The 10,167-nt window shown below is 42.5% G+C and overlaps 1 long non-coding RNA gene across 1 annotated transcript; it reads left to right on the forward strand.

Annotated features, from left to right (window-relative positions):
• The first annotated feature begins 59 nt into the window (after positions 1-59).
• Positions 60-9,895, forward strand: LOC103381512 (uncharacterized). Its single transcript, XR_521806.2, has 4 exons — positions 60-462; positions 7,907-7,987; positions 8,213-8,271; positions 8,655-9,895. It is a non-coding gene; the product is annotated as an uncharacterized LOC103381512 (long non-coding RNA).
• Positions 9,896-10,167: the final 272 nt, after the last annotated feature.

The raw sequence follows: 10,167 nt of genomic DNA on the forward strand, positions 1-10,167 counted from the left end.
AGCGTACACGATAAACAACCCGGTAACAGTCGCCGTTCTTTTTGCGCTTCATCATGACATTCGTGGTAGAAAGGACGATAGATGGCAAGCGCAAAGGCGACTGCTGTCTGGCTGTTCATTACACGCCGTGCTGTTGTTGCAAGCGTGAAGTGCACGAAGCTGGTGTAGCCTAGCCTAGCCTAGCCTAGCCCCGACAAGGGACAGCGCGCGGGAGCTTGCTGATTGGCTCTTCGGAAGCCCACTTTCTCCGCGGGCCACACTGATATTATACCTTCATTTTAAGGTGAGGGGCCACAAAATATTGTACTGCGGGCCGCACTTGGCCCCCGGGCCGCGAGTCTGAGACCCCTGTTTTAGACTGTGCAAGATGAAGGACGTCTCAGCGACCGTGTAATACGCACGTTTGACCGCCAGAGGGAGATGAAGATTTCGTTTGTAGTATTCGAGAGCTACTAGAACAAGGTCAGTGTCATGTAGCATAAAACAACAGTATTGAAATGGGATCAAACACCAACTATATAAACATTTTAAATGCAATAGAAAAAAATGACCAAAAAAAGAGGAAAAAAAAAAACTTCCTTTTACTATTGGGCTGTTTGTGATTTGATCTGTCATGTTCTCAGGCAGGTTTCACTGCTTTTTCCTACAGCTGGTTACTGACAAAGTCAGGACAGCAGGGGAGGACAGAGTGACCCTCCAGAGAGGGGGGTGAGGGTGGTTGTTTCCACTGGGTTCACTGAAGTGTTGTAGGGTTTGCCTCAGGGTAAGCCTCTTGTGTGAGTAAACACCATCAGAGTCCAGCAGTGAGACACGCTCCCTGGGTCGGGGAATTTTCTGCTAAGCCGGAACAATGTCTGACACTGTTGTGATGATTGAATTTTACAGGCCGGCCCGACTCGATTCCACTGTCTGTCAGTGTTTTATGATGTCCCATGCTGTGATGATTAATGCGCTCTGAAATGTGCACAGGCCCTCCTTTGTTTGCGGCATGATGAGGCAATACTCTGTTTTTATCACAAATTATAGAAAACTTTACGAGCCTCTCAGACCACAGATGTATGTACGGTTCGTTGCATTACTCACCAAACACACCGCATAAGTTTTTAGGCAGGCCTGAATCGGGCACGTCAGACGCCCTGCTCCTGGAGACAATGACATGTCATGTAAGTCAGCTCCTCTCAACTCTCGAATTTGACTTTGGCAGCAGTCTTTCACTTTGAGTGACAGATGAGCGGGAGATACGGCTCCATCAAAAAGTGCAGCCTGACAGTTTGATTTGACAAGCCTTTTCAAAGCAGATATACTCCTTGTTCCTGGTAGTATATCATCTTGACATGAAGGAAAGTGGTAAAGGAAAAAAAAGGAAGAAGAAGAAGACAAAATGGAGATGTCAATACAATAGTAGCAGAAACATGTGTGCGAATTTTAAAAGGACTTTCAACACCACAACAGTTAACAAAATGTAAATATGTAGTAAATTTGATTGCATGATAAAACATGTATTTTTATAAAAGCTTTGAACTAAAAAATAAGTCAAAGATAATTATAAACATTATTAGCTTATATTAGCCTTGAAGTATATGAACAGCTTATCATAATTGATTACCAAGAAATAAACATTAGCCTTAAATTGCTAAAGATAGCACAGTTTGCATTTTTGCTAAATATATATATTTCTCATACATAATAACCTGTAGGAAAATAACTTAATAAAATAAAAATATAGTTTATAGACATATATATATAGTTTATTCCATATGTGCTAAAACATTAAATATAATATATGATATTTTACTTTTTTTTATTTATTATATATTTATTTATTTATTATATATAAATATATTTTTTGAATTTCTGAGGTCCATAAACCCTAATTTTCTTTTTTAATTTTGATTTACGCCTTCAGTCAGTGACACTTCTTATATTATTATTATTATTATTATTATTATAGTGCTTCATTTTAACGTACAGTTCCAGTCAATCTCAGACCCTGACCCTGTGGGTAAATATGACCCATTAATGACCATTTAACAACATCTTTGATCAATTATTAATGAGTTTGAAGTGTTTTGTACCATTAGTGGAGAGTTGTGATAGAGTCACTTCCTAGTCTTGTACTTGGTGCTGTTGTTGCTCCACTGTCTAGCTCCTCATCATGGTGATATGCCCTGCATCCTGCTCCACCATTTAGCTAATAAAATGCACAGGCCTAAATGATTCATGGCGACCATTTACATAATTCATAATTAAATCATAACCCGATGGCTCGGAATTTATTAACAGTGAAAATGCGCGTGCTGCTATCGTGCTATACTAATTAATATCCTCAGTTATCGTTGACACATTGCTCACTGGGCTGGGGTCTGGTTATAGGGCAGGAATAATGCAGCGCAACAACAAATCATCTGTGCGTACGAGTAGGAATATCTGGGAGTGATGGCTACAATATGCATTTGCCTTAAGAACTTAATGGAAGAATCAGTTTAATCAGGGATGTCACATGTTCTGGCTAATCATTTTGAACACTGTTAAGATAAGGACTAATTCATGTCCCTCGGTTAGCCGCAGCGTGCGGCTGCAGGGCGTCTGTGATCGTGCTGTGCACTGTTCCCACCCTGCACAAAAACATATGCCCCGCACACTCTCAGTAACATGCAGTGTCTGGGAACAAAGGAAGCTGCACTTGAAAAACCTATGATTAATGGGAAGTAGAATTGTTTTGTTTTTTTAAAAAAAATGTCGTTATTTGCTTGATTTGCTGTAGTAAGAAAGTGGAAATAGTACAATGACTGTCTTATTTGAATGTGTGCCGTACCAATGTGTGGAGTTTGACAGAAGAAATGGCCATTTACAATAAGCTAAAGTCCATCCACAGTCACTGTGTTTTTGTGCTACAGTTGTCGTCATTTGTCGACGTAGACGAGGCGCCATGTAGGCTGTTGTCTTTTTCCAACTTGTGGCGTTCTCTTGTTGTAAACAACGACTACAAATACTGTCTTGACATACTGTGAAGAGTACTCACAGATGTACTATGTGCATATACCAAAAACAAAGAGTCTGGGAATAAAGCAGTATAATTATAGGAGCTTCATTGTTTACGATGTTGTCGACCTATGGCATTTCACTGTTACATTGCCACGCCCCCTACATATAAATGTATGAAGAAAGTCACTTTTAGTATTTGTTAATGATACACAAATTCAATAACATTAATACTTCTCTGCAGACATTTTTATAAGAATATTTTTCCCCAAAAAACTATACTAGTTCTGGCATTTGGAAAGAAATAAAACTTCTCTGTGGCTCATTATAGGAAAACATAACTGACAGAGTCACTGTACATCCAAAGAAAGATACTTGGTGAGCAAACGTCAGTACCTCGTGACTTTAGACCAACAGTAAACAGACAAAAAAAAGAGTTGTTGATGATACTGTACTCTTTTCCAAAACACACACAGGTCAGGCTAATGAACCCATGTCACCAGGCTCCTCTCCCCTCTGTTTCAACAGTTAATTCAGAGCTGAACGTCCACCAACTCTCCGCAGCAGTGGACAAACAAAGGGGGGCTCTTCACTAATGGTCCCTGAGGCTTGGCCACTATCTATTGATCTGCTGTCACCCAATTTCTCTGTGACTTATGCCCTGTTTAATTCCTATTACTGTGCACACTGAAGCCTTATCAGGAAGAACAATAGGCTTGTTGTCACTGAGGGCAAAAATATGAGCGGACCTGTGACAGTGTGAGCACAAACTCATGACTTCAGCTGCCGTAGCCCTCTCTGTGACCTCGAACGCTCATCAGGGCTGGTTTGAATGTGACGCCTTCTAATACTCAACTAAGTCCAGGGCGCTTGCAGATGAATCAGAAAATTGGATCTAGCTTCTTTCATAAAAATGACCCCCCTCAAAAAAAACACACCCCAAAACAGCGGGCTAGGTCCGTAGCCATAAAGCTGTCTATATGATATGTCTCTACGCTGATGACTCTCTGTTTCTGCATGCCCCCTCCTCAGCCCCGCCACTGGCTGCTATCTCTTCCGTTCAATTATGTGTTTCCCTGCTCTTTTAGACAAAGAGTAATAAAGCTATAAATTGTGTATGCAGCAGAAGGTATGGACATTCTGCCTCTGAACTGCTGTTGAGACTACCATAAACCACCCACAAAGTCAAAGATAAGGATTTACAGTTATTTAACATGGTCGGCGGCCCCTAAATCACCCTGATAAGAGAATTAAGTGATGACTGTAGGTTCTTTGTCCTCTAGCTATTGATTTTTTTTTACAGAGAAGACCAGTGCAATGTTTTTATTGAGCATCCTATTTGCTTGAAGCTCAAGAGTGAAAATGGAGCAATTTGGATTTCTTTATTGAACAGCAGATCCTGCGTTCTAAATTAATTGATCTGATACTAAGGCCTCCTTCTACTTTACTTTCCCGTCACTGTGAAGGTTTTTTTTTTTTAACAATACAGTGTTAATGGAAATACACGGTATTGTAGTGAGAATGACTGAAGCTGCGTATATGTTTATGTGTAAGGACAATACAGTCTTTATAGGCACAAGGACTGAGCAGATTTGATGAAATGATTGTTCTGTTTTGGCCTCTCCAGACAAAACACATGACTTGACTTTCAGCAAGACATTCCTCTTTAATAGCAATTAATATCAAAAGCAGCACAGACTGTGCTTGTTAAAGCCGTCATTGTCTCACCGACCCCGGAGTGTACGTCCCTCTTAGCGCATAATGGCCCAGTTAGAACAAAGACGTGTGAAGCTCAGTGGAAGTTCGTCACTCATTTCAGCATGAAAACACTTCTGTCAGTGCCTTCCAGTCGTAGGAGCTGCGGTCGCTCACATTTAATGATTCATTTGCTTGTTTAGCTCCGAGTTCGTGACCCCGAAGCTATGATAAATGTCAAGCGCAACAATATCTTGCTAACTAGACACGCCACCGCCAACCAATCATTGTGTTATCGACTGGGATGGCATTAGGCGCTGTAATCTGATGCTACATGCTGCGTTAAAGTATCTGTGCGACCGTGTGGGTCAGGGTTCCACTTTGGTCCTTGGGCCTCTGAGCACCAGAGTTCCTGCAGGAAACCGCAGGACAGTCGTTGTCTGATGCTATTGGATTTTTATCTCTTTTTAATCCATACTAGATGTTCTAGGACTTTACACTGGGAATCTAGTTCACTGTTTGTATGACTAACGTTTTGAATGGACTCATTCTGTCTTTCAGTGAAACCTGTGCATTTTCTTAGTTTGGACTTAATCGCTCCAGACGTCTCACTTTGGTCTGTTTATTATTAGAAGCAGGAAAAGATGAAATTTCATCTGTTGGGTCTTTTGGACGGTGCCACACACAACTGTTTGTGTTCTGTCTGTCATTAACCAACAATATATTTATCTGGGCGGTAAATACATTGTTGGTGCAGCTGTTGAGGAAATGAGCTTGTTGTTTTGGTTTGAGAATGGGGAAAACTGTCAGTCTTGCACCGGAGCGTTCTCTGTCTTCTTATGTGGATTTCATTCAGATCTGTTTCTTTTACGTCCAGGTTGTTGGACATAAAAGTACGTTGTTGTCGCTCAGATCTACGAGGTTAGATTTTACTTCCTGTACAACTCGGCATCCTCTCTGACCGTCCCATTCCTGCGATGGGAGGTATTTACGATGGTGTCACAGAGCGCTAAAGGCCACCTCTCTAAGTATAACCCAGCTGGGTTCTATTTTGGCGGAGCGTCTTTCCACTTTCTACACAGACCTCCCAGTTTGTTAGCATTCGTGTAATTCTGCCGGAGAGGCGTTCAACAGGAGCCACCGCTGACACCAGTTCTTGGGCTCTCATTGAAATATCTGTCTCCACACAGTCACATGGAAGGGATTATTGGACCAACATGTGACCAAAGTCAGGTTTACTGTAAACTAATTATCGTTTTGCCCGATCCACGGTACAATGCCGTCCTTTAGTAGTTGTTCATCATGTTTACAGGCAGGACGGGACAGCGTCTCGGGCTCGAAGCGGTTTTTCAACTGATCGACATTTGTTTGCAATAAAAAGTAAGAGTAGCAGCAATCCACCTGTGAGGCAGTAAAAAAGCCGGCGGGCTATAAACATGGATGTAAACAGTGCAGGAACACAAACAAACACAAGAGCAGAACACACAGTGCAGGTACGGACACCTGCTGTTGCTCAGCTACATCTGCACGTAGGCCACTGCTGTACACTGTACATGTATGTGCCCTGTGTTGCAAATGAAGTATAATTATTCCATGTCATAGTCAGGGAGTCAATGAAGGTGTTTTTCAAATGACCGTAGCTTCTGGTCGCGCTCCCCCTCATTAGCAAACCGTGGTAACAAAAGACTTGCGGAATAGCCTTAAACATAACATATAAATGCAGCTGAGGGGGAATTATGCCCAAATGTAAAAGTCCCAAATAAACCAGATTGAAAATTCTCCGGGGCATCTTCACAACTTTGCCGTCGTCATCAATCAAGAATATTGCCACGCTAGTCCATACAGGACTCGGACAAAATGCTTCTTTAAGCATTTCTCCGGGACGCATAAAAGTGTATTTATGGTCACCACAGGCAGGTGTAAAGGAAGATTGGCAAACATGAAAATAAAGTCCTCTCCCGGGTGCCGTTGAGCCACGCTGAGCTGCGTTAAATCATGGATGGAAAGAACAACAGTCTGGTGGGACAACAGTCCTGCCTGACAAAGCACCGCTGTGGGCCCACACTTTACATCCTCTCCAAAGCCCATTATTGGAGTCAATGTTTTGTCTTCATACCTGTTTTCAGCTCTGTAATGAACTTCATACGTCTTCTTCTGCCCGCTTTAATGTAAACTACATTTTTTTTTATTGGATATTACCTAGTGCCAAGATTTAGAGCTGCAGAAGACCCGGGTTCTGCACTTAGCTGATGTGGGATTGATTTCCTTTACAAATATATGAATCACCGTGGTCATTACTGAGCCAGACTCTTTCATTAAATTGAGCAATATCTCCCCTTTCAACACTCCACCAAGGCTACGGCGTACAGTGTACACCGACAGGCTAACGCAGGACTGTGACCCTCCGGGCTGACTTACTGATGTCGTTTAATCATTTGATGGAAGGTGTGAGTGAGTGAGTGAGGAGGTGATGGGCGTGTGCTCCTGTATATACACATAAATGGCTCATGTATTAGAAAAAACACAGAGGTAAGTAATGATAAGCATGACTGGTGGGGGGCCCGACCAAGAGTGTGCTCTCTACAAGCCAGATTATATACGTTTATGTTTCCGAAAACCTCTTTAATTGGACAGCCCCAGATGGATCACTGCACCACACGCACACACACACGCACACGGCAAGCACTATTGACTTTTCAAATAAAAAGACATTAATGTAGATAACAGCCATTTTGAATCCTCATTAGTCACTGGTAATCTAGAAACATGGGCCATATATTAAGAGTGGTGTTCACGGCTAGTCATTAAAGGAGAAATAAAAGACAAAATAAATCCAATCCTGGAATGCCTGCGATTAATCACGCGGGCCACCGCTGGCTGGCTGGCTGCTTAACAGTTTTATTGACTCATTTATGCTGCTTTCCCTGATAATCCATTTATTCTGAATAATGCCTGCCTTCATGCTCAAAGTGCTGTGTTCAGGTGATACTGCTATGAAGCCCCGCCGTCCCCTTCCTCCCCCTAGACAAACATATATTACAGTGATTATGTGCAATGGCTGACAGGAGAAAGGCCACAAATGCATATTATGCAGCGAAGCTTTTAATGAAAGTGTTAATTAAGTATATTTTCAGTTCTTCCTTAAGGGGACCACGAACTCCGATAGCACCATGAATAATTTACCGCCAAGTGGCTAATGAGAGTCATTTCATTGTCATTTTTGCGGCAGAGAATGGCCAAACAAGAGCAGCAGCATATGCACCAGGACTCACCTGTGTCCCCGGAAGACCACGAAGGACTGCACACGGGGGTACGTCATATAAGACAATGGAGCAATAAGCAATGATTAGAGATGCTGCCGTCGATTACCTGGCTCTAAACTTGGGCAGCTGTTTGTTGGATTGAGTTGATTTATTATTGTCTCCGCCCAATAAGTGACTTTGACTAGAACTGTCAGTACAAAAAAGACTTTTTTTACGTGATTCATCATTACATCACAACTTGTTAACATGAGTGATTTGTTTTTTTGTGACAGGTCTAACTCCAACCACCGGGACGGGGACCAATGCTGGGCCGTGGATCATCGGGTACCAGGTAGTCAGTTAGATTTTATTATTATTTTTATTGAATTATTTTGTATTTTTCGTTTGTCTTTGAAAAACCCTCTTTTCTATTAGCCAGATAAGACGGTTCTAATGATAGGACAGCAGAAGGCGCCAAATCTAACATCCAAAAAGGCTGCATTTAATTAAAAATACCAACTGTTCTAAACAGAAAGTGCATAATATAAAATAATATTTACATTGTATATGTCATGATTTAAATATATGTGACCATGACCATGTACTGTAGGAATGAAGTCATTGTGTCATACAGTTACACACAGCTACACACATTTCATCAGTACCTCAACATATAATATATGTATATTTAAAAAGCTTAGCAAAATTAAAATTTGTTTTTTTTTTCAAACACAGGGAGAAAAGAAAGGACAAGGATTATCCATGGAAAGAACATCACAGCTGCTACCTTTCAAGTCACTGGTGAGTGCTCTGTTTCCGTTCAGTGTTACTGGATGTGTGGTTGTATTTATATACACGTAGTAATGAGGATTCTAAGAGTTCTGGGCAGAGTCTCTGGAGGCTTTCCTAACCAGGTCCTGACTAAAAGCCCCAAGCCTATCAAGTATCCCAGTGCTAGCACCTGACGTTATGGTTCTGCTGGGAGTTTCTGCTGTCACAATAAATCACACGCGAACAGGATATAGTGTAATCACGCCGGCGTCCTGTTTCACTCCACTTGCTGTCGAGCACTTCAGCAAGATGGAAGCCGCACATGGCGACGCAGGCCGCCGCAGCGGCACACGTAGCTTTGACTCACTGTGCTTGATGGTTGACTTGAGAGGAATAATCCATTTGGGATAACACACAAAGAACTGTTGATGATGGCTGCTGTTGCACACAATGATGTACTGTGTTACCAGAACTTTCCTTTCCCTCTTAAACGGCCCTCGCTTTGATAGTAGACGCTAGACGTGAGATGCATTTGAGGGGAAAATAACCAGAGAGGATCTGTTTTATGTCTTCACATGTACCTCGCTCCCCCAGAGATGAGACATTAAAGAGGTGTGACGGTGTCGCTGATGTATCCTATCCCTCAAAACCAAAGTAAACCGAGACGTCTGAACTTTCATCGCAGGCACACACGCTGCGCGCTCGCACCCCAGCCTCCTCCTCCAGCCTCCATAAAGATAAATCACAGTGTCTAATTCTCACAAATTACCCAAACATTATGTAGCACTCTCATTTCCAGCACTGTTTAATCTGCGTCGGGAGTATTTGCTGTCACTTCTCGCTGCAAACACTCTTGGCACTTCATTGTCTTCTGATGGGTCATAAAAGGCAGGCTTTGATGGATGCTAACTCGGGGCGTCTCTCTTTGTTGTGGGATGTGACGACCCAGTGCATGTGAGATGTGAGGTGAAGACGCAGCGTGAATGGGAGATGTCATGGATGTCTGCCGCTGACACCCAGGCCCTGAGCACCGGCTTTGATCTCTGCCAATGATCTCTCCAAAGCAAACACAAATAAAGGATTCTAGTGTTGTACAGTTTCCAGGGAGAAATTTCTCAGGTTCTCCCGAGTGGTACTGTTTTTAAAGAAGTACGTGTAGCTGCCGATCAAGGAGCCGTAGAGTAGAGGTCAGGAAATGACTAAGGTGACGCCTTCTTTTACCCCAGTCTCCAACTATGATTTGTCCAAACAGAACATGTCTAATGTCACTGCCTTCTGATCCAGTCACATAAATACAGCACTGAGTCTTGGACCTCCTGCTGAGCTCATAAGAATCGGCCTGGTAATATATTAGCTGTGAGGCCGGGGCAGGTGTTTACAGCTGCAGCCAGAGAACATGAGAAACAGATTGCACCCCTGGTTCGTGCACTTGAATGAAAATGAGTCATCCCCAAGCTTTCCTCGGGAAGGGAGGGGG

The sequence above is a fragment of the Cynoglossus semilaevis genome, chromosome 8 (assembly GCF_000523025.1).
Source record: "Cynoglossus semilaevis isolate Cse_v1.0 chromosome 8, Cse_v1.0, whole genome shotgun sequence".
Taxonomy (NCBI): Eukaryota; Metazoa; Chordata; class Actinopteri; order Pleuronectiformes; family Cynoglossidae; genus Cynoglossus; species Cynoglossus semilaevis.